Source organism: Syngnathus typhle, linkage group LG6 (genome assembly GCF_033458585.1).
Source record: "Syngnathus typhle isolate RoL2023-S1 ecotype Sweden linkage group LG6, RoL_Styp_1.0, whole genome shotgun sequence".
NCBI lineage: Eukaryota > Metazoa > Chordata > Actinopteri > Syngnathiformes > Syngnathidae > Syngnathus > Syngnathus typhle.
In genome coordinates this window covers 19,776,975-19,800,249 of record NC_083743.1, presented here as the reverse complement: position 1 = coordinate 19,800,249, position 23,275 = coordinate 19,776,975, and the positions used below count along the sequence as shown (strand labels likewise).

The 23,275-nt window shown below is 44.7% G+C and overlaps 1 non-coding gene and 1 pseudogene across 1 annotated transcript; one reads left to right on the top strand and one right to left on the bottom strand.

Moving 5' to 3' along the window:
• Nucleotides 1-11,640: 11,640 nt before the first annotated feature.
• Nucleotides 11,641-11,722, top strand: trnas-gcu (transfer RNA serine (anticodon GCU)). The gene has a single exon. It is a non-coding gene; the product is annotated as a tRNA-Ser (tRNA).
• A 3,099-nt stretch (nucleotides 11,723-14,821) lies between these two features.
• LOC133156282 (U2 spliceosomal RNA) lies at nucleotides 14,822-14,984 on the bottom strand (annotated as a pseudogene).
• Nucleotides 14,985-23,275: the final 8,291 nt, after the last annotated feature.

Genomic DNA, 23,275 nt, shown 5'->3' with positions numbered 1-23,275 from the left:
AGACTTAATTGTCTCCCATGTGGTTCTTGCAAAATAAGTTGGAGTGAGCACCACTCTAACAGGAACTAAGTCAGATGATTGATTGATTGATTGAAACTTTATAGATCCCCGGGAGTGGGGAAATTCAGGCCCCAGTCGCCGTGGGATAGAGAAAACGTAATTTCGGTCTCTTTGTGTGTTGTGACGTGGAAAGATTGACAATAAAGCTGACTTTGACTTTTGACTTTGATAGAGCGGGTATGTAAAAGACACTCAGATGACATGAGCGCAACTCAGTGACGTCATATGATGGCGCCGCGGATGGCGGATTTCAGCAGATCCGCTGCGCTGTGCTTTGTGGAAACGTGGCTTAGCGAACGAACCACCCACCACGCCGTGGGGCTAGCCGGGTTCAGGCTAATGCGAGCAGATCGCAGCGCGGAGCTCTCCGGAAAATCAAAGGGAGGTGGTCTCTGTTTCTACATTAATGAACGTTGGTGTACTGATGTCACGGTGTTGAAAGAGTTTTGCAGCCCTCTCCTAGAAACACTTTTCGTAAACTGCCGGCCGTTCTATTCACCACGGGAGTTCTCCTCGATCGTCATGGCGGCTGTTGACATCCCACCACACGCACGTGCGAGTGAAGCCACGCAGATGCTGGCTGACCAGGTAACAGACATGGAGAAACTTCTACCAAACTCACTAATCATTGTTCTGGGTGATCTTAACAGGGCGAACCTCGCACACGAACTCCCCAGATACAGACAGCACGTAACGTGTCCCACCAGAGGGGCACAGACTCTGGACCACTGCTGCACCGTGATCAAGGATGCATACCACTCTGCGGCTCGTGCAGCTTTAGGACTCACGGACCACTGTCTAGTTCATCTGATCCCGGCCTACAGGCAGAAACTAAAAACTTCTAAGCCTGTGGTGAGGACTGTGAGGAAGTGGACAGTGGAGTCAAGGCAGGACCTCCAAGCCTCCTTTGACTGCACCGATTGGGGAGCTTTCGAAGCTGCAACTTCAGACTTGCATGAACTCACTGACACTGTCACATCATACATCAGTTTTTGTGAGGATCTGTGTGTGCAGACTAAGACCTTCTGCACGTACAACAACGACAAACCTTGGTTTACATCGAACCTCAGGAGGCTGCGCAAAGTCAAGGAGGAGGCCTACAGGAGTGGCGACCGCGAGCTGTTCAGGCAGACCAGAAACACACTGAACCGAGAGGTCAGGAAAGCCAGGAGGTGCTACGGGGAGAACCTGAAGACACACCTCTCTGCCAATCCTGATCCCTCAACGGTGTGGAAAGGTCTGCAGAGCATCACGGGCTACAAGAAACGAACCCCGTCCTGTAGAGAGCCCAAGGCTTGCTAACCAGCTAAACAAGTTCTACTGCAGGTTTGATCGGTCCTCTCACACAACGGGACCTCCGGCAGCACAATCTACATACTCACCTCTCCCCACAACTGCTCTGTCCACACCTGTATCATCGTTGTCACCCACTCACTCTCTTGCATAGGCCGCGTCCGCACTCCAGGTCCGCGAGGAGGAAGTGCGCCAGCTGTTCCGGGGACAAAAGACCAGGAAGGCACCGGGCCCAGACGGCGTGTCATCTTCTTGCTTGAAAGTCTGCGCTGAGCAGCTGGCGCCCACCTTTGCACGGATCTTCAGCCGTTCTCTGGAGCTGTGTGAGGTGCCCTCGTGCTTCAAGAGCTCCACCATCGTTCCAGTGGCCAAGAAGCCCGCCATCACAGGTTTGAATGACTATAGACCCGTCGCACTGACATCTGTGGTCATGAAATCGTCCGAGAGGTTAGTGCTGAAACACCTGAAGGAGGTCACGGGCCCCCTGCTTGACCCCCTCCAGTTTGCCTACCGGGCAAACAGGTCAGTGGATGATGCGGTCAACATGGGACTGCACTACATCCTGCACCACCTGGACACCCCAGGAACGTACGCCAGGATCCTGTTCATCACAGGCAATCGAGAAAGGTGGAGCTGAATTGATGTCCTTGATACATGAGTATCATGAACTCATGCCCTTCTTAACATCTAAGGCCCCATCCCTGAAGATGAGGGGCCAAGTGTACTCAACCTGCGTCAGATGTGGTATGACATACGGAAGTGAGGCATGGGCCCTGAAAACAGAACACAAAGACAAACTAAACAGATCAGAAATGAGGATGATCAGATGGATGTGTGGTGTGTCAATGAGGGAGGAAAAGACCAGTGCAGAGCTGAGAAAGAAGATGGGAGTGGAGGCCATAGTGGATGAGGTGAGGAGAGGCAGACTGCGATGGTACGGACATGTAGTGAGGAAGGACGAGAACGACTGGGTGAAGAAAGTTATGTCGTATAACGTAGAGGGAACAAGACCCAGTGGCCAACCTAAAAAGACCTGGCAGACGACCGTGGCAGCCGACATGAAGGCACTCGGCATCAACCACGAGATGGCCATGGACCGTTCCCGGTGGAAGAAAGCCATATCGAGAATCCAGTCCAACCCAGCGGCGACTGGAAAGCGGACTTTAAACCGATGATGATGACGATAATGATGATTTGCTGATTGGTAATATTGTTTGCCTTTCGAATTACCATTTCGTTCACTGATTTTGCTGAGAGAGGCAGGTCTTTAATTTTTGGAATGATCTCGGTTTTGTTTTTGAAGTCCAAAAATAGGCACTGATATTTTAACGAATGAGTCCTTCATCGGCCATCGGTGAATGGTTTTCCGCGCTTTATTATCTCCCGGGCTGCAACAAAACTTGCAGCAGTCGTAGAGTTTGGAGATGCAATCTATTTCTTGAAACTGTTTTTTCGTTCCTCAAATTGCACCTTTCCTCTCAGTTCCAACTGGGTGATCGGCAGCAAATTTAGCATGCTTTGAAAATGTCACTCCAAATTGCTCTTCTTGTTATATTTGACAACTTCTCATTGCAAATCCAACATTGAGGCAATCCTTCAGCATTGGTAATGAAAGCAAATAGTTGAGTCCATTCTTTCTTAAACCCTCTGTTCTTATCAGCAATCTTTCTCTTTTTGCCTTTAGAATCCATGGCCCGTCACTCAAACACCTGTTTGTTTACAACTCGCCTGTGCTGTGTCGCCTGCTATGACGCAATTTTGCGCCATTCTGAAATTCTGTATTTTTAATATATTCACAACTACATACAAGAATGTTTGTGTCATGATTACCATCTAAAAACGTTTTTTTTTTTTTAAAAAAAACAGCTTTTTCCATTTTCACGCATTTTTGCAAGAGCTACAGGGAGCAGCTAGGATTGTGCTAAAGAGCTGCATGAGGCTCTGGAGCCGTGGGTTGACGACCCCTGAACTAGCCCCATTTAATCTGAGGTGCATGTCATATGGGCTATCAATTGCAATGAAACGGCTTGAGTTAATTGAACTTGAGTCTCTTTCGTCTGCTACTTTGATTCTCATCATACATAAAACATCACTTAAATCTGCCATCATGTGTTATTCATTGCGCCACTCGCCCTACAACACTGTATTGACTGTAAACTTGTGTGGAAAACTGTCATTGTCCAAAGGAAGGCTGTTTAGCAACAGTGACCAGCAGACAAATTCAACAAGGTACCGTTTTTTTCCGTGTATAGTGCGCAATATTTTACTAATTTATTGTCCTAAAATCTGGGGTGCGTATTATACATGGGTACAAAGAAAAAAAAATTTTTTTTTTTTTTTTTTAATTTTTTTTTTTTTTTTTTTTTTTAAATAAAGTCATGGTACAACAAAACCAACAACAGGACTGACCGACAAAGTCGTGGAACAAAAAGACAGGGTGACATTACCAAAGACAGGAACAGAATGACAGTAACACATGCAATGATCCAACGGTGAGCGAGGGGCAGACAGGACTTAAATACAAAACACGTTACATCGATTGAGGTGACACAGGAAGAGCGGGGTGATACGAACAGAAACTATGGCAACCTAGACACATAGCAAAACTGGGGACGAGACATGACAAATCTCCCCCGAAATAAAACTCACCTTTCTTCTTGTTTGTTGTCAATCGCGCATCGCATTCAGCCATCCTGCCCAACACACTTAGTAAAATTCATAATTGACGACACATCGTTTGATGCGATGGTGCAATCCTCGATGGTGTGTTATTGTCAAATATTGTTTGTTTTTTAATCTCCATCGCGGACCGGACGTCATACGGAGGCCGCCATTACAGATGCGCAGAACGGTTGCGCAAGACACGTCAGCTATATAAAGAGCGAGAGTTCAGTTCTCCACCTATTAGTTTCAATTCACAGTTTAATTAGCAGTTTCAATCAGCAAATAACAAAATGCGTATTACAGGTAATATTTTATTTCACAACACTTTGCCTTGTTCCTTTCGTCTCTGCTGTTCATTTCAAACACGCTCCATACGACCGCAATGCTCTTGTATCAGACGCTCGCTCGATCACCTGCTAGTTTGCCGTCTGTCACAATGTACCCTACACAAATCCGAAACATTTGTTGCGGCTCCGAGTCACGACGAGGGGCAAGTTTTGGTTTCCAAGGGTGTTTTTATTCCTCTTCAACGTCTCTCCCATACAGAGCCGCCGTGTGCGCACGGAGCGCGGTGGTGCGTTTAGGGGCAGTCGGAGAAATCAACGCCAACAAAAAAAATGACATCCAGCCTAGTTAAGACCATACCAAAGACTTTAAAAATGGGACCCATTGCCTCCCTGCGTGTGTGACGATCTTTGGGACTTAAAAAAAAAAAAAAAAAAAAAATATTAAAAAAAAAATTCATAAAAATTGGGTGCGTATTATACATGGGTACAAGCTTTTTTCCAGCATCAGCATGCCATTGTTAGGGGTGCGTACTATACATGGGGGCGCACTATACACGGAAAAAAACGGTAAATCCGTATTACAGGTAATATTTTATTTCACAACACTTTGCCTTGTTCCTTTCTTCTCTGCTGTTCACTTCAAACACGCTCCATGCGCACGGAGCGCGGTGGTGCGTTTACGGGCAGTCAGAGAAATCAATGCCAACAAAGAAAATTACATCCAGCCTAGTTAAGACCATACCAAAGACTATAAAAATGGGACCCATTGCCTCCCTGCGTGTGTGACGATAATTGGGACTTAAAAAAAAAAAAAAAAGAAAAAAATTAAAAAAATTTTTTAAAAAAATTCATAAAAATTGGGTGCGTATTATACATGGGTACAAGCTTTTTTCCAGCATCAGCATGCCATTTTTAGGGGTGCGTACTATACATGGGGGCGCACTATACACGGAAAAAAACGGTAATCTGATTATGCCATAACCCGGATTCGAACCGAACCAAAAAACGAACCGAAAGGAACCAATCAGATGGCCCGAATCCATGCACGGCTGATGGCGGCGGTGGTAAACAGTGATATTTGAGAAGTGAAATGAAGTTTATAGGATTTGCAGACAGTGTGGAATCATTATTTCAACAAAAGTAGGCAGGTGCATACATTTGGGCACCCCAAGAGAAAAATGACATTAATATTCTCCTTTTGCAGAAATAACAGCCTCTATACCAGGGGTCCTGAACCTGGAATCGGTCAAACTAGGGGTTCGGTGAGTCGGTCTCAGGGGTTCAGCAGAGCCTCTACTGGGGAGATCCGAACACACCTGATTTGTCAATTTGTGATAACGCTTATCTGAACTGGTCTCGTAAAGGCAACAGCAGAAGTCACACTGATTTGCTGGTATGTCATTTGACGTGAATTCATGCATTATGTTGATTTTATTCCTTGAACAAGGTGATGTTCATGCACGGCTCATTTTGTGTGCCAGTAAAAAACATCTATGTCTTGAATTTGAAAAAAATATATACTTTTTTTTCACTAACGGGGGGGGTTTGGTCATTGCGCATATGAAACTGGTGGGATTCGGTACCTCCAACAAGGTTAAGAACCACTGCTCTAAACACTTCCTATAGCTTCCAATGAGAGTGTGGATTCTGGTTGAAGGAATATTGGACCATTCTTCTTGACAAATCGTTAACTCTAATAAACTTCATTTCACTTCTCTGTCTGCTATATGATATATTTAACTGAAATTGCTGATTCGAACAGCCAAGGATTTATAAAGAAAATGTTGAAATCGATTGGGGTGCCCAAACCCTTGCATATGACGTATATGTATATGACCAAAGATTGGAGGTCCAACCGGGACTAAAACTGAGATCACTGGATTCAGAGTCTAGAGCCCTCATGGTGTCAGGTTTATTTTGATGACTGAATAACTATTAAGAGAAGAGCAACAGCAAACAAACCACAAGTGAGACAGAATATTAAGTCTTTTCTCGCGAGGAGTGCAGTACAGATATCTTACAACAATCTCTACACACACTAAAATATCTGTATGCACTCCCGCTCTTTTTATTTGGATTTGCCCTACCCACAGTGTGAGACATAAGCCACTAAAGGGGAGGAGGAAAGCATGTGGGCTTTGTCTCGTAAGGAAAAATCACTAGGTGTTTACATACTGATAAGAACATCTGGGAAGAAGGAGTTTGAGTGGACTGGATACAGAAGAAAAAACCTTTGACCTCTAGTTAAAACATAGCAAGGGAAGTTTTACGACATTGTGTAGGATGCAACATCCATCCATCCATCCATTTTCTGAACCGCTTAGTCCCCACGGGGGTCGCGGGCGTGCTGGAGCCTATCCCAGCCGTCATCGGGCAGTAGGCGGGGGACACCCTGAACCGGTTGCCAGCCGATCCCAGGGCACACATAGACAAACAACCATCCGCACTCGCACTCACACCTAGGGACAATTTGGAGTCTCCAATGGGCCTAGCAAGCACGTTTTTGGGATGTGGGAGGAAACCGGAGTGCCCGGAGAAAACCCACGCGGGCTTGCTATGACGCAATTTTGCGTCATTCTAAAATTCAGTATTTTTAATATATTCACAACTACATACATTTTCTACAGAATAAGAATGTTTGTGTCATGATTACCATCTAAAAACATATATAAAAAAAACCCCATCTTTTTCCATTTTCACGCATTTTTGCAAGAGCTACAGGGAGCAGCTAGGATTGTGCTAAAGAGCTGCATGAGGCTCTGGAGCCGTGGGTTGACGACCCCTGAACTAGCCCCATTTAATCTGAGGTGCCTGTCATATGGGCTATCAATTGCAATGAAACGGCTTGAGTTAATTGACCTTGGGTCTCTTTCGTCTGCTATTTTGATTCTCATCATACATGAAACATCACTTAAATCTGCCATTATGTGTTACCCATTGCGCCACTCGCCCTACAACACTGTATTGACTGTAAACTTGTGTGGAAAACTGTCATTGTCCAAAGGAAGGCTGTTTAGCAACAGTGACCAGCAGACAAATTCAACAAGGTAATTTGATTATGGCATAACCCGTATTCGAACCGAACCAAGAAAGGAACCAAAAGGAACCAATCAGATGGCCCGAATCCAAGCACGGTGGATGGCGGTGGTGGTAAACAGTGATATTTGAGAAGTGAAATTAAGTTCATAGGATTTGCAGACAGTGTGGAATCATTATTTCAACAAAAGTAGGCAGTTGCATACATTTGGGCACCCCAAGAGAAAAATGACATCAATATTTAGTAGATCCTCCTTTTGCAGAAATAACAGCCTATAAACCAGGGGTCCTGAACCTGAAATCGGTCAAACTAGGGGTTCGGTGAGTCGGTCTCAAGGGTTCAGCAGAGCCTCTACTGGGGAGGTCCGAACACACCTGATTTATCAATTTGTGATAACGCATATCTGAACTAGTCTCGTAAAGGCAACAGCAGAAGTCACACTGATTTGCTGGTATGTCATTTGACGTGAATTCATGCATTATGTTGGTTTTATTCTTTGAACAAGGTGATGTTCATGTACGGCTCATTTTGTGTGCCAGTAAAAAAAATCTATGTCTTGAATTTGAAAAAAAATATATACATTTTTTTCACTAACGAGGGGTTCGGTGATTGCGCATATGAAACTGGTGGGATTCGGTACCTCCAACAAGGAACCACTGCTCTAAACACTTCCGAAAACTTCCAATGAGAGTGTGGATTCTGGTTGAAGGAATATTGGACCATTCTTCTTGACAAATCGTTAACTCCAATAAACTTCATTTCACTTCTCAAATATCACTGTGTCTGTCTGCTATATGATATATTTAACTGAAATTGCTGATCCGAACAGCCAAGGATTTATAAAGAAAATGTTGAAATTGATTGGGGTGCCCAAACTTTTGCATACGACGTATATGTATAGGAAGAAAAATACATACAACACGCACTCAAAAAATGTCAGTATCCACAATGGGCAATAACCAAAGGTGCAGAACAGGTAAAAAACAAAAAATACAAAACACAGGAGCAAAGAAAGAAACAAACAAGGAAACAGGAACCCAGCGGAATGGTGACGTTGCCGTATGTGAGAGGAATTACGGAACGCATCAAAAGAACCATGAAAAAATACAACATAAGCACACCTATCAAACCACATATAACACTCCGTCAGATACTGGTCCACCCAAAGGACAGAGTAAATCCGGAAAATAAATGCAATTCCATATACGAGATTCCATGCAAATCATGTAATAAATCATACATCGGGGAGACAGGGAGGAACTTCATCACAAGAAAAATGGAACACAAGAAGGAATGTGAGAAGGAGACAGCAACAAGACAAACAAGAGCAATAAAACTACAAGCAGAACAGGAACACTACAAGTCAGCCATCACCGACCACTGTAAAAGGGAAAACCACATCATGGACTGGGAGAAGGCCAGAGTCATCCGCACTGAAGAAAACAAACATCAGCGTTGGATCAGGGAGGCCATTGAGATCCGCAAGCGGGGCCCGAGGACCATCAACAGGGACGAGGGAGCATACATGCTCTCTACAACCTGGAACAGTGTTTTGGAGAGGTGAACTGACAGCAGAGGGCGTGACTCACCTGTCAAATCTGACAGGTGAGCCACGCCTTCATCCATCAGCTGATAAAGACGCGTCACAAACACATCAGTGACACTCTGATGAAGGCGGAAGATTCCGCCGAAACATGTCAGGTAAATGAACCTAAAACAAATTTGTTTGATATAGAAGAACCAGAGAAGTAATTGAAAAAGAAAAAACAAGATGAACCTAGTACAAGTATATGTATATGACTAAAGATTTGAGGTCCAACCGGGACTAAAACTGAGATGACTGGATTTAGAGTCTAGAGCACTCATGGAACCCTCAAGTGTAGGGAAGCATACAATTTCATGGGGCAGCACACAAGCTATCACCATTTCGCAAATTTTTCCCAGCTAAATGACAAACAATTTGAGGTCCCACCGAGACTTGAACTCAGATCACTGAATTCAGAGTCCAGAGTGCGCACCATTACACCATAGAACCCTGGCAATGACTTAACAGAAAAAGGTGTAAGGACAGTCCAGTTCAACGGCGCCCAATGGACCGTGGTCGTGAATTGGTGAAAACATCACAAAACAGGCAAACGTGTGAGCAGCGTCCTGGGCACGTGCAGATGGACACCACGGGGCTAGCACGGTGAAAGTCGTTGGTTCCGACGAGCACGAGGCTGCGAGGCCAAGGCGAGGGACCCGTCAGCACCGGCCGGATAAGCAGGAAGCCGTCGTAGAGTTACGCCGGTCTCAACCGATTACTCGGTAATCCAGAAGAGCATTAGCTTTAAAACCATCCAAGATCTAAAGTAAGTTCCACCAGTTGACATTGTAACTCGGAGAACATGTGATTACTTTATCAAATACTATATGGCTCCTGTTTGCCGAGGTGTCCCTGGCACACTTTGCAAAGCAGACAACACTGACAAATAGATTTAGAAAATGTTGTTTCCATCCAGTCTCAAACAGGGGGTGTTTCGCGTCTTAGAAGAACATGATGACCACTACGCTATGGAAACTGCTGTGACGTCCAAAGCATTTTGAGAAGCCTGGCAAAAGTTCAACAAAAGTGAGTGAGGAAGAGAGCAGGCACTTATGAACATTTTGATTTGCTTTTCAAAACTGTGCCAGCAAAAGCAATTTTTCCATACAAAGAAATAAACTCCACGTCGGGGAATTGAAGCCCGATTTGCCGAGCTCAGGCTGAGTCGTTTCGCTAAAGGGTGATTTGAGACTGGGTGAAAACCAGGTTTTGCACTTTTCTTTAACTTTTGCCAGGCTCTTCAAAAGGCTATGTGTCAGCGCAGTTTCCATGGTGTAGTGGTTATCACATTCCCTCACACGCTGAAGGTCCCTGGTTGGAAACAAGTCTTATGATCCTTTTGATTTTAGACTCCGCGTCTGGGAATTGAGCCTCAGTTTGCCGAGCCGAGGCCGTGAATAGTATAGCTAAAACTGAGCTTGGTTGGTCTCCGTACCGGCGGCTGTAGGCGATAGAGGGTCGGTCTGGGTCCGGTCTAGTGGTTGAGATGATTCTGTGGTTGCAGTTTGTAGGGTTTCGGCTTCCTCTGCTGGAGCAGTGGTCTCTGCGTCTAACAGTGAACAACGGACAAATTCAGCAAGGTAATTTAAATACGCCATGACCCAGATTCGTTCCGGGGATGCTACGGCCACAAAAGTCAAAAAGTCAAAGTCAGCTTTATTGTCAATCTCTTCACATGTCAAGACACACAAAGAAACCGAAATTACGTTTTCTCTATCCCACGGTGACGAGACATATTACACGATGGACATACAAGTAAACGACACAATATAAAAACAAGAAGGCGCAAACAATAAATAAGAGTGATGAATAAATAATAAATAAACAGATAACACAATAAATAAGAAGAGCAAAACGGAGCCAGTGTGCATACAGCAGACAGTAAGCATAGCGCAAAAGTACAGGACGCTACGCAGAAAGGGGAAGCGAGTTCAGGATCCTAACAGCCTGGAGTATGAAGCTGTTGTTGAGTCTGGTGGTGCGGGAGTGCAGGCTCCTATACCTCTTCCCAGAGAGCAGAAGATTAAACAAAGAGTGAGCGGGGTGACTTACATCACTCACAATCGTGGTCGCCTTGCGGGTGAGATGGGAGATGTAAATGTTTTTCAAGGAGGGGAGTGAAGCACCAATAATCTTACCAGCCGTGTTCACTATGCGCTGCAGGGCCTTCAAGTTGTAGTCAGTGCAGCCGCCACCCCAAACAGCAATACAGCTGGAGAGGACGCTCTCAATGGTGCCACGGTAAAATGTAGTCATGACGGCCAGAGGCTATACAGTCATGCAATAGCATACAAGAAATGTAGGTCCTTTTCTTTAGGATCTTCAGCCGAGATACCTAGGCAGACCATGAAAGAATGTTGATGTTAAAATGTTAGTGGAACGATCCAACTGCGCAGAGCCGATGATCCCAAAGATTTGGGGTGAGACAACATTGAAACATTTTTTTTCTTTGCTGACAGTGTCACTTCTTTTGTGGCTTAGCTCTTCTTCATTTCACATCTAAAGTATCGCATCATTTCACCTTGTAGCTTATACTACCCCGTACATGCCATATCATGTCGCCCATACAACTCATGCATGAGATGCGATGGCTGAGATATTTAGGCGATGGGTTGCTATTCCATTTTGCTCTCCACTCAGCATTTCATATCACACTCGTCGGATTTTCACACAAAGTATCTCGGCACAATGTGTTGTCCATGCCGTATGAGCAAGATGAGGTGGCCGAGAGGTTAAGGCGATGGATTGCTAATCCATTGTGCTCTGCACGCATGGGTTCAAATCCCATCCTCGTCGAAAGTTAGTGTTACATTGTTTTACAGTGGAGCCTCGGTTTTCGAACGTCCGGGTTCTCGAACAAATCAATATTTGAACAAAAAATTCGAGAATTTTTTGCTCCGGATGTCGAACGAAATTTGATTGTCGAACCTCACGACAGGACCCGCATGCCAACTGACTCCGTTCGTTATTACATTCTCGTTACTCTGAGGATTGCAACAACTCTAATCATGCCTCCAAAGGAAGCAAGTGGGATCAGTAAAGCCATCCTAAAACACAAAGACGCTCCTAAAGCAATGCAACAGTGAGCGCCCGGCCCGCTGCGGTTGCGCGATCGGACCAAATTAAGCTCCCTGCGCACTGAGGTCCTTTTAAATTTTGGAAAGTACATCAAGACTTTAAAAATATTTTCTAAATTTCAGCGACCGCTCTGTCACAATAAGGCTAAGCACTGCAGTTGCGCGATCGGACAAAAATGTACAAATGAAAAAATACTTTAAAAAGGCGGGTTTTTAAATTTAATTTTTTTTTTTTTTTCCATTATTTGTAATGGGAAAACATGATTCGGAATTTGAACGATTCAGTTCTCCAACAGCCTTCTGGAACGGATTGTGGTCGAAAACCGAGGCTCCATTGTATCTGTAATCTGGTTTGTATTTGACTCAATGTCGTAATATTTATACTCTTTGGCGGCTCGGTGGAGAACTGGTTAGCATGTCTGCTTCACAGTTAAGAAAGTGCGGGTTCGATTCCATCAACGGCTGTTGCGTGTTGTTGATGATGTCCGTTGTTGGGTCAGGAAAACTAAGATGTGGGGTAACGGTTTGTTCTTTATTGGCAAGATCTTGGGTTGTTTAATGGCGGTCAGTACACATGGCACTTCAGCAGATGTAACAACATCCTCCATCTCCAGGTAAGAAGGTTTTATACTGTCCGGAAAAGGCGGGAAAGCAACACCTGATCATTTGGTATCGATGTGTATTGGAGAGTCACTGCTGTGTGTGTGTATTTGTGTGCGTGTGTATGTGTGTGTTTGTGTGTGTTATTGTAAGGCGGACGTAGTTGAGAGCGCCATGAGAACGTTAAAGGGGCGTGGATTGCCGCTGACCATCGACGGTGCTGTGGTGGAGAGAGTGAGCAGCGCCAAGTTCCTGGGGGTGCACATCAGTGAGGATCTCTCCTGGTCCACCAACACCGCATCACTGGCAAAGAAAGCCCAGCGCCGCCTGTACTTCCTGCGGAAACTCAGGCGAGCGAGCGCTCCTCCGGCCGTCATGACTACATTTTACAGCGGCACCATTGAGAGCGTCCTCTCCAGCTGTATTGCTGTTTGGGGTGGCGGCTGCACTGACTACAACTTGAAGGCCCTGCAGCGCACAGTGAACACGGCTGGTAAGATTATTGGTGCTTCGCTCCCCTCCTTGAAGGACATTTACACCTCCCATCTCACCCACAAGGCGACCACGATTGTGAGTGATGTGAGTCACCCCGCTCACTCTTTGTTCGAGCTCTGCCCTCTGGGAAGAGGTACAGAAGAGCTTCATACTCCAGGCTGTTAGGATCCTGAACTCGCTTCCCCGTTCTGCGTAGCCACATTGGTGTAGCCACCTACACAGGTAGGTTAGGGTTGTCTCTCGTTGACCGGGGTGAACTCCAATGTTCAGGCGCCCAGCCGGAGGGCAATAAGTATACCCACACCTGCTCTCACTGTGAGCAACTCCAGAGTGGAAGAGAGTCCAGGGCCAGCTTATACCGGAACCCAAATGGGTGTGGAGGCAAGTCCGACCATGTCTTGTCGGAACCTTTCTGCCTCGCACACCAGCTCGGGCTGCTTTACAGCCAGAGAGGTGACATTCCATGTTCCAAGAGCTAGCTTCTGAAGCCAGGGATCGGTCCGCCAAGGTCCCTGCCCTTGGCCGCCGCCCAGCTTACACTGCACCCGACCCCTTTGGTCCCTCCCACAGGTGGTGATCCCATGGGAAGGGGGACCAATGTTTCCTTTTCGGGCTGTGCCCGGCCGGGCCCCATGGGCGAAGGCCCGGCCACCAGACACTCGCCTTCGAGCCCCACCTACAGGCCTGGCTCCAGAGGGGGGGCCCCGGTAACCCGCGTCCGGGTGAGGAAAAACAAAATCCAATTATGTTTTTCTTCATAAGGGGCTTGTGACAGCCGTGCTTTGTCTGGCCCCTCACCTAGGATCCGTTTGCCATGGGTGACCCGACCAGGGGCATGAAGCCCCAGACAACATGGCTCCAGGATCATTGGGGCGCGCAAACCCTTCCACCACGGTAAGGTGACGACTAACGGAGGGACCTCGTTTATTAATGCAGTTTAATTTCTGGTGGTTCCCATTGAATGGGCACATGTCAGTCTATTGTAATTTGGCAAAAAAAATTGTTTTTGAATAAAACCAATAACCACCCCCTAAATTGCACACGCACTCCTCTTTACTGTTTACAAGCACAATCACAAGTACAAGTCATCTTCATCCATAAGCATATCAGTCTTTCCTTGTTAAAACACAGCATCCCTACAAAAAAGAAATGTGTTTCATCAACTTTGAACTTCATCAACATGAAGCAAAATATAAAGGTGAATGTAATTCTCATTAATGGAATAAATTACTCCTTTTGACCAGCAAGGGGGGGGGGGGTGTGCACATGAAGCCTCGAGAAATGAACCTATTTGCAAACTGTTTGGTGGGGAAGCCACAAATCCTAACATCTTACATTGAGATCAGACCCCATCAAGTCATAATTGACTGCTTAATCCTGTAAGAATGAAGCGAACGGATTGAAATGGTTTTCTAACATATGAACTATTGATTTGACCAGTAGAGGGGGTGCACCGTTCCTGGAGGTACTGCAATACCAGGTCGATGTCTCCTAGGTTTGCCGTGTGCAGCTGTGAGAGTTGCTGCAGCCATTTGGAGCACAGCCACGGGCTGGGGGGGGGGGGGATCTGTCTGTGGTTCCTTACCAGCAAGTTACTGGAAGTCCACATGGCGTCTTTGATGGCAGCAAAGGTCAGCGACTGCTTTGTAAAGTCTTCTTGCTTGATTTTCAACGGGGTCACCGCATAGAGTACAAGGTCTGCATTCTGCGCTTACCTTGCGGGGAATTGCAGGTAGCCCACAGGTCTACGGCAGCCCTGCACTACCAGAGCACCACAATCACCACTTTTATGGTTAAAATTCTCTCTTCTGTGGTCAGCTCTCTTAATCCCCCAAACCCAAGAACAGATACTACACTTGATTTTCGCCAAAAGGCCGAAAAGCGATGGAGTATACAAGTGATGGACTCACTTACATGTCACGAACGGACTGTGGAAATGGAGCAGGGAGACCAAGTGCAGCTTGGACCACGGTTTATTGAAGCAAACTCAAAAGACTCGGCAAACGGACAAGACTTACTAACAAAACCAACAACAGAGACGTGAGACAAAAAGACTGGGTGACATTACCAAGACAGGAACCAAAAAAACCTCATGACAGTAACAAACACATCAATGCTCCGACAGGGAGTGATACACAGACAGGACTTAATATACAAGACAGGTAACAAGAGGCAGGTGAGAATGATCGCACTGATCATGGGCACACAGGAGGGGAGGGGTGAGCACACAGACACACGGACAAAACTATGACAACATGGACGTGACCGGGGACGAGTCATGACATTACAGGCTTCCCTGTCTACCCATTCTCACCAACGGTTTGTTAGAATAGGCCTCTTTGGCACATGTGATTAGCTAGGTAGCTTTAGCTATGCCATTATATCGCCGTAACCCTTGTCTTGCTTTATTAGCTTTCTCTTCTCTATGACACCCTTTGCACATATGTAGAAGTCGGTCTCAGTTAAGACTACAAGGTCACACGTTATCACAGCAGCTAACCAACCAGTCAGAGACTAAGAGCCACATTTTTTACTGTGTCATCGCAAAGAGCCACATCATACACCTGAGCACACATGAACCCCCCCTCCACACACACACAAAGACCCACACACACACGCACACACACGCACACACGCACACACACACACACACACACACACACCCCTCTGCTCAGCCAAATTTATTGTGTGACATTATTATGTCACGCACCAACATGATAATGACAAATTAACTCCTACAGTACTAAAACCACAGACAAAAGACCACATTTTAGACAATGAACATTGTGTGCATTGTCTCACACAGACAAACTCAGTTCAACAAATTCCACAAACAAAAACATAAGTTTTTTCACTTACTATGTGTGGCGGGACAGACCATTCGTTTTAGTTTGTCATTTGCTGACCATTTGAAGCTTTTAAATGCGCCAATGACGTCCGACATATCAGGCAGAATGGCTTGCCATAGCGTTCAACAAAAAACAACTTTAACTCTGTTAAAAACATCCTGTGTTCATCGTCATATATTCGTTTAGCTTTGCATTTTTTCCTTGCCATTTTGGCAAGCGTCGTGTCAGCTTTTCTGGACCTAATGGGCCCCCGTAGTCACAGTCGCCATTCATTAAAAAGCCAGCAAAACCAATCGCTCTGTTTGTCCCTCCTCCTTTGCGGGATTTCACCTCACGCGCATGCGCGTTTGACCAAAATACCATATTGAACTCAAGCGAAGCAAATATGCACAAAAAATAAACACAAATGTTGATATGAACGTAAAAGAGCCGCATGAAACCAGCCAAAGAGCCGCATGCGGCTCGCGAGCCGCGGGTTGGCCACCGCTAGGCTAGGCAGAGTCGCCTCCTTGCAGGAAGGCGGCCCAGAGTAGTATAAAGAACCTTGGCGCTGGGAGAGGGACCTTCTTTCGCATCTCGCAGAAAGGGCTCCACAGCTGTACATCGATCATTCTGGCAGACATTAAATAGTTAAACTGTGAAGTGCTTCTCTTCTGGGCACTAATAAATCGGCAAACTTGTCTGCTGACTTATTTGTTCACGCTTCACCCGCAGTAATGCATGTAGTTCACGAGGCATATGTGTACCCTTTCAGCAGTCTCTATCCAAATACACAGCGTAGGTACCTATTAAAAGTGTAGTCCCGATGAATATGAAAGGCAAAGATTGATAATTCACAAAGAACTTTCCATGGTCATCATATCTACCTAACGGCTGCGCCGAAAGAGTTGGGCCAGAAGAATAGAGCGGAACTCATGCAGAAGTGCATGAACACCACCTTGTTGAAAGAATAAAACCAACACAATGCATGAATTCACGAAAAATGACATGCCAGCAAATCAGTAGGACTTCTGCTTTTGCCTTTGCGAGACCAGTTAAGATATGCGTTATCACGAATTTATAAATCAGGTGTGTTCGGCTCTGCTGAATCCCTGAGACCGACTCACCGAACTCATAGAGTTTGACCGAATCCAGGTTAAGAACCACTGGTTTAGTGGCTGTTATTTCTGCAAAAGGAGGAACTACTAAATATTGATGTCATTTTTCTGATGGGGTTTCCAAATGTATGCACCTGCCTACTTTTGTTTAAATAATGATTGCACACTGTCTGCAAATCCTATAAACTTCATTTCACTTCTCAAATATCACTGTGTTGATTACTGCCGTCATCGGCCATGCATGGATTCGGGCCATCTGATTGGTTCCTTTGCCCCCCCCCCCCCCCCCCATACACACACAGGAATTGGTTAGGACTTAATTAGTAAGTGTTAGGAATCGTTTTGGCTGTCCGTTCAGAGCAAGGAACGAGCCACTAGCCCCACGGGAAGTTGTCATTTTCTGTAAGCTTGTGTGTATGTAAATTTGTCATGGTCCAACGTAAGACTGTTTAGGGTGAATAAAAAATAACTGTAACAAGTTTATTCTGCTATTAACCAGATTCAAACTGGGGTTGCAGCCGCCTCAATGCTATATTATGGCCAATATGCAGTTGCATGTTTAGGGTCTTTTCTCTAGGATCTTCAGCCACGACACCCAGGCAGACCATGAAAGAATGTTGATATTAAAATGTTGGTGGAACTATCCAATGACTACGCAGATCCGATGATCCCTAAGACTTGAGATGAGACAAAATTGGAAAGACTATTTGTTGACAGTGTCTGTGAGTTACTTCAACCAAAAGTTCACATAAACTATACATAGTTAATGTTGACCACAAAATGGCATGTGAGCTGGCCAGGAGTCCAGGAATCTTCTGATCTGTAGACAGATGCGTTACCCATTGCTCCACGAGCCCCACGGGAATATGTGGCTTGTAAGCTTGTAACACTTTTGCAAAAATGAAAAAAAAAAAAAATGGGTGACATTATTTGAATATGCCATGATGCTTTATCCATTGCGCCACTCGCCCTACAAGTTACGGCTATTGACCGTAAACTTGTGTGGAAAATCGTCATTGTCCAAAAGATGGCAGTTTAGCAATAGTGAGCAAGGGAGAAATTCTTCAAAGTAATTTGATCATGCCATGACCCAGATTCGATCCAGGGTTGCTGCGGCCACAACGCAGAGTACTAACCACTATACGATCATGGCCAATATGCATAACTTTTTCAACGCTACTGCATACACGCCATGATCGTGTAGTGGTGGTCGATTCGAATCCGGGTTATGGTTTAATCAAATTACCTTGTTGAATTTGTCTGCTGGTCACTGTTGCTAGACAGCCTTCCTTTGGACAATGACAGTTTTCCACACAAGTTTACAGTCGATACAGTCTTGTAGGGTGAGTGGCGCAATGGATGACACATGACGGAAAGTGATGAGAATCAAAACAAAAGATTTAAGAGACCCGAGGTAAATTAACTGAACCCGTTTCGTTTTAATTGACAGCCCATGCAAATATTTACCTCAGATGAAATCGAGCTAGTTGATCAACAGCAATGTGATAACGAAGGGATCATCTGGGAGTTGAACCCCGGACCTCTCACACCCAAAGCAAGATTCATACCCCTAGACCACCGGTGTCAAACTCGAGGCCCGAGGGCCAGTTATGGCCCACCGTATCATTTTCTGTGGCCCGGAACGACAAATTGTGCATTAAATGTATGTCATACTAAAATTGCAAATTGTCGTAACTTTCAAGAATCTTCTTAAAATTATTTTTGAAGTATTTGAAAAGTTTCCACTCCTCTGATTTGAAAAAACAATTATTATTATTATTATTATTATTATTATTATTATTATTATTATTATTATTATTGTCAGTTTGTTTTGTAGCTTATACTGTATATAATATGAGGTGTTTATTTATTTGGGTTGACAGTCATAATGGCGCGTCGAGGGAAACTTTGACTACAATGTGGCCCGCAACAAAAATGAGTTTGACACCCCTTCCCTAGACCAACGAGCCTCAAAGAAAGCTTGCAGACCATGTTACATTCTGTGTAACATTGGCCTGTCAAACAGTCCACACAACGATAGACAACAGTGTTTCAAAGAAAAGCTCGTTTGGGAGTTTAACCCGGGTAATCAAAGAACCCTAGGCGAGAATCATTCCCCTGCACCAATGAGCCCCATAGTAGACCAGCTGATCCCGTTACATTCTGATTGGAAGCCCTGAAGACTGAATGCCAGTGATTTATTTATGGAATAAATGGAATCTGGTTGGCCTAAGGCTCCCAATTCCCCAACTTCAAGCCCTAACGCTAACCCTAAAACCCTAACAATTAACAAACCCTAATAATTAAACTTTAACCTGCTAACCCGCCTACCATAACCCCCTCACCTTTAATCTCTAATGCTCCCACTAAAGGTAGTGCTCTCTAAACTTGAAAGCAGGCATATGCAAACCGGACCAGCAGATTGCCCCATTTCAGAAGTGTTTTAGAAACCTTTACAGACGGTTAAAATCCACATACCGTTTTTTTCCGTGTATAGTGCGCAAAATTTTACTAATTTATTGTCCTAAAATCTGGGGTGCGCATTATACATGGGTACAAAAAAAAAAAAAAAAAAAAATTTTTTTTTTTTTAATTATTATTATTTTTTTTTTTTAAGTCCCAATGATCGTCACACACGCAGGGAGGCAATGGGTCCCATTTTTATAGTCTTTGGTATGGTCTTAACTAGGCTGGATGTAATTTTTTTTGTTGGCGTTGATTTCTCCGACTGCCCGTAAACGCACCACCGCGCTTCGTGCGCGCACGGGACAGCAAACGAGCAGGTGATCGAGCAAGCGTCTGATACGAGAGCATTGCGGTCGCATGGAGCGTGTTTGAAGTGAACAGCAGAGAAGAAAGGCAAAGTGTTGTGAAATAAAATGCACAGAACGGATGCGCAAGACACGTCAGCTATATAAAGAGCGAGAGTTGTTTTCTTCCTATTAGTTTCAATTCACAGTTTAATTAGCAGTTTCAATCAGCAAATAACAAAATGCGTATTACAGGTAATATTTTATTTCACAACACTTTGCCTTGTTCCTTTGGTCTCTGCTGTTCATCCTAAAACACAAAGGCGCTCTTTAAGCAATGCGACAGTGAGCGCCCGGCGCGCTGCGGTTGCGCGACCGCACCAAATTAAGCTCCCTGCGCAGTGCGCACTGAGGTCCACTTAAATTTTAGAAAGTACATCAGGACTTTAAAAATATCTTCTAAATTTCAGCGACGGCTCTGTCACACTAATCGACCAGCCCGGTGCAGTTGGGCGGTCGGCGGCGCGCTACGGTTGAGCGTTCTCTCGCACGCTTTCTCTCTCGCTCTCGCTCTCTCTCGCTCTCGCACACACGCAAACCGGATATCATACGGAGGCCGCCATTACAGATGCGCAGAACGGATGAGCAAGACACGTCAGCTATATAAAGAGCGAGAGTTCAGTTCTCTACCTAAATCCGTATTACAGGTAATATTTTATTTCACAACACTTTGCCTTGTTCCTTTCTTCTCTGCTGTTCACTTCAAACACGCTCCATGCGCACGGAGCGCGGTGGTGCGTTTAAGGGCAGTCGGAGAAATCAACGCCAACAAAAAAAATTACATCCAGCCTAGTTAAGACCATACCAAAGACTATAAAAATGGGACCCATTGCCTCCCTGCGTGTGTGACGATCATTGGGACTTAAAAAAAAAAAAAAAAAAAAAAAAAAAATTAAATTTTTTTTTAAAAAAAATTCATAAAAATTGGGTGCGTATTATACATGGGTACAAGCTTTTTTCCAGCATCAGCATGCCATTTTTAGGGGTGCGTACTATACATGGGGGCGCACTATACACGGAAAAAAACGGTAATAGTTATGCGCGCATGTGTTCCGTGAGAGTTCTCGCCCGCCCCCTCGCTTTCCTTTCTCCTGCAATTTGCCCCCTGCAGCGCAGTCCTCGCCTGTCACGCCGAAGACCGGGGTTCGATTCCCCGACGGGGAGTTTACTTCTTTGTGCGAAATAGCATTTAAGCAGGTTTTCAATCCATGTGCGTTAACCAGTGTGTTAGAAAAATGTATATATATGTTATCATGCGTTCTCTAATCAATGCTTTACCCCAATAGTACTGCAAGAGATGCTTGCTGTTTGCCCTTGCTGTTTTTATGATGTACCACAGAAGAGAGATTACAGCTGGGTCAGACAGGACGCAGCTGGCAACTCAGTGACAACTCAGCAAAAAGGAAGACATCTACCGTTCCTTTCTAACAATGACCACTTTGTTAGACAACATGCCTCATTGCTGTCTTGCACCCCAGATGAACCTCCAAGTGACCATTAAAGTCAGGGTTTTTCCTAACTATCTTTATCGTAGGATTAGGTTGGAATGTATATAACCAGTAATAAATAACTTAGCTTGTTGCATCCTACACAATGTCGTAAAACTTCCCTTGCTATGTTTTAACTAGAGGTCAAAGATTTTTTCTTCTGTATCCAGTCCACTCAAACTCCTCTTCCCAGATGTTCTTATCAGTATGTAAACACCTAGTGATTTTTTGCTTACGAGACAAAGCCCACATGCCTTCCCCCTCCCCTTAGTGGCTCATGTCTCACAGTGTGGGTAGGGCAAATCTGTTATTCACTTAAACATTTAAAACCTTGAGAATTCTAGACCCTATCAAGTACAATTAGAAACAGTTAAAATCTGTAGGGGCGGATTTGGAGCCCCCTAGCTTTCAAGCTAGTTAAATTCCGCAGCAGGAGGGGCGGACTCCTCTGTTATTAAAAAAAAAAAAACGCGCGTGGTATGCTTGTGTACGGTTTGACTGAGAGTGATCTCATTTGAGCGCTCCTCTATATAAACACACAGGATTGTAAACAGTGGCTTTGTGTGGATGCAGAGGCAAAGAACTCTCCGCTCCCTTCGGGGAGGTGAAAGGAGACTTACCACACATCGAATTTTTAACCACTGTCCTGTGAATAAAGTTGGTTTTAGGACACTGTAGGTGCCATTCAAAATACCAACTCCAAAATTTAGAAAAATAAACCATGGGAAACTTAAATAATAAGCGAAAGTCCCTACCCCGACATGAACTAAAATGCAAAGATTGGAAAATAATTGAAAGGCAGGATCCCAACCGATTAAAAAAAGATTTCGATAAATGGGTTAAAAAAATATAAATTTGAGGGAGAACTAGAAGCAGTACAAGAGCAAGAAGAGAAAACACATGCTACAAATTAAACACTATGACTAGGCCAAAATCAAATCAAATCAGGTTTCCATGTAATGAAGTGGGAACCTGGCTGCCAAATTTAGCTTAAATATAAGGAGATATTTATGTTAAAAGGATAAAGTAAGATAAAGAAACATTTAAGTTAAAATTTGCTAAATAAATAGAAAAGAATTACAAATAGCTTCTAAAAGTGAAATAGAGAATAAATCAGAAAAGTAACATGAACAAAAAGGTGTGTTAGTGGGATCGATGTGTGTTCTATATGTTGAGCGTCATCCTTTTGTGCTGGTGTGTGTGTGTGCGTGTGCGCGCAGAGGATCCTCATGAATGGGTGTGTGTATGAGTGCGAGTGAGATGTGTGTCCTATGGAAGAAATCAGTAATGGAGAATGTTCTGGAGGCTGTTGAGCAATAATAGGGAAATTGAGAAGTGGACGATGACGTGTTTAAGTTGGTTGGAGAAACTAAGATGAGCAGTGTGTGGAAGTAGAGAAAATAAGACGTGCGTGGCAGGAAGTGACTAGAATGGTGGCTTGATAGGACGAGAATAAGAGACAATAAATGTTGTGTAGAAGACTGAAAGATGTTGAAGGTGAATATGATGAAGGGGGCAACGGCAAAGTTGGCCTGCCCTTTGAGAAGGTGAAACTGATAAGCGTGCCTGCGCTCGCGCGTTGTCGCGGGGCCATTGCTATGCTCGTGTGAGCGGTGGGCCGGCATCATGGTTGTTGCAGGAAATGGCCAGCCTGTGACCAATCAACATTGATGCTGCGCCCCCCCCTCGCACGAGAGGTGCTGTGGCTGCAGGCGAAGCAGGGAAAGTGTGAGTTTCACAGAGAATGTTTGAATATTTGAAGCAGGGTGATGCTTGAGGAAGATGTGACAATATTTGCATGAAGGATAAAAGGCACTGATGAGAAAACAAAAGTACCGTTTTTTTCCATGTATAGTGCGCAAAATTTAACTAATTTATTGTCCTAAAATCTGGGGTGCGCATTATACATGGGTACAAAAAAATTTTAATTTTTT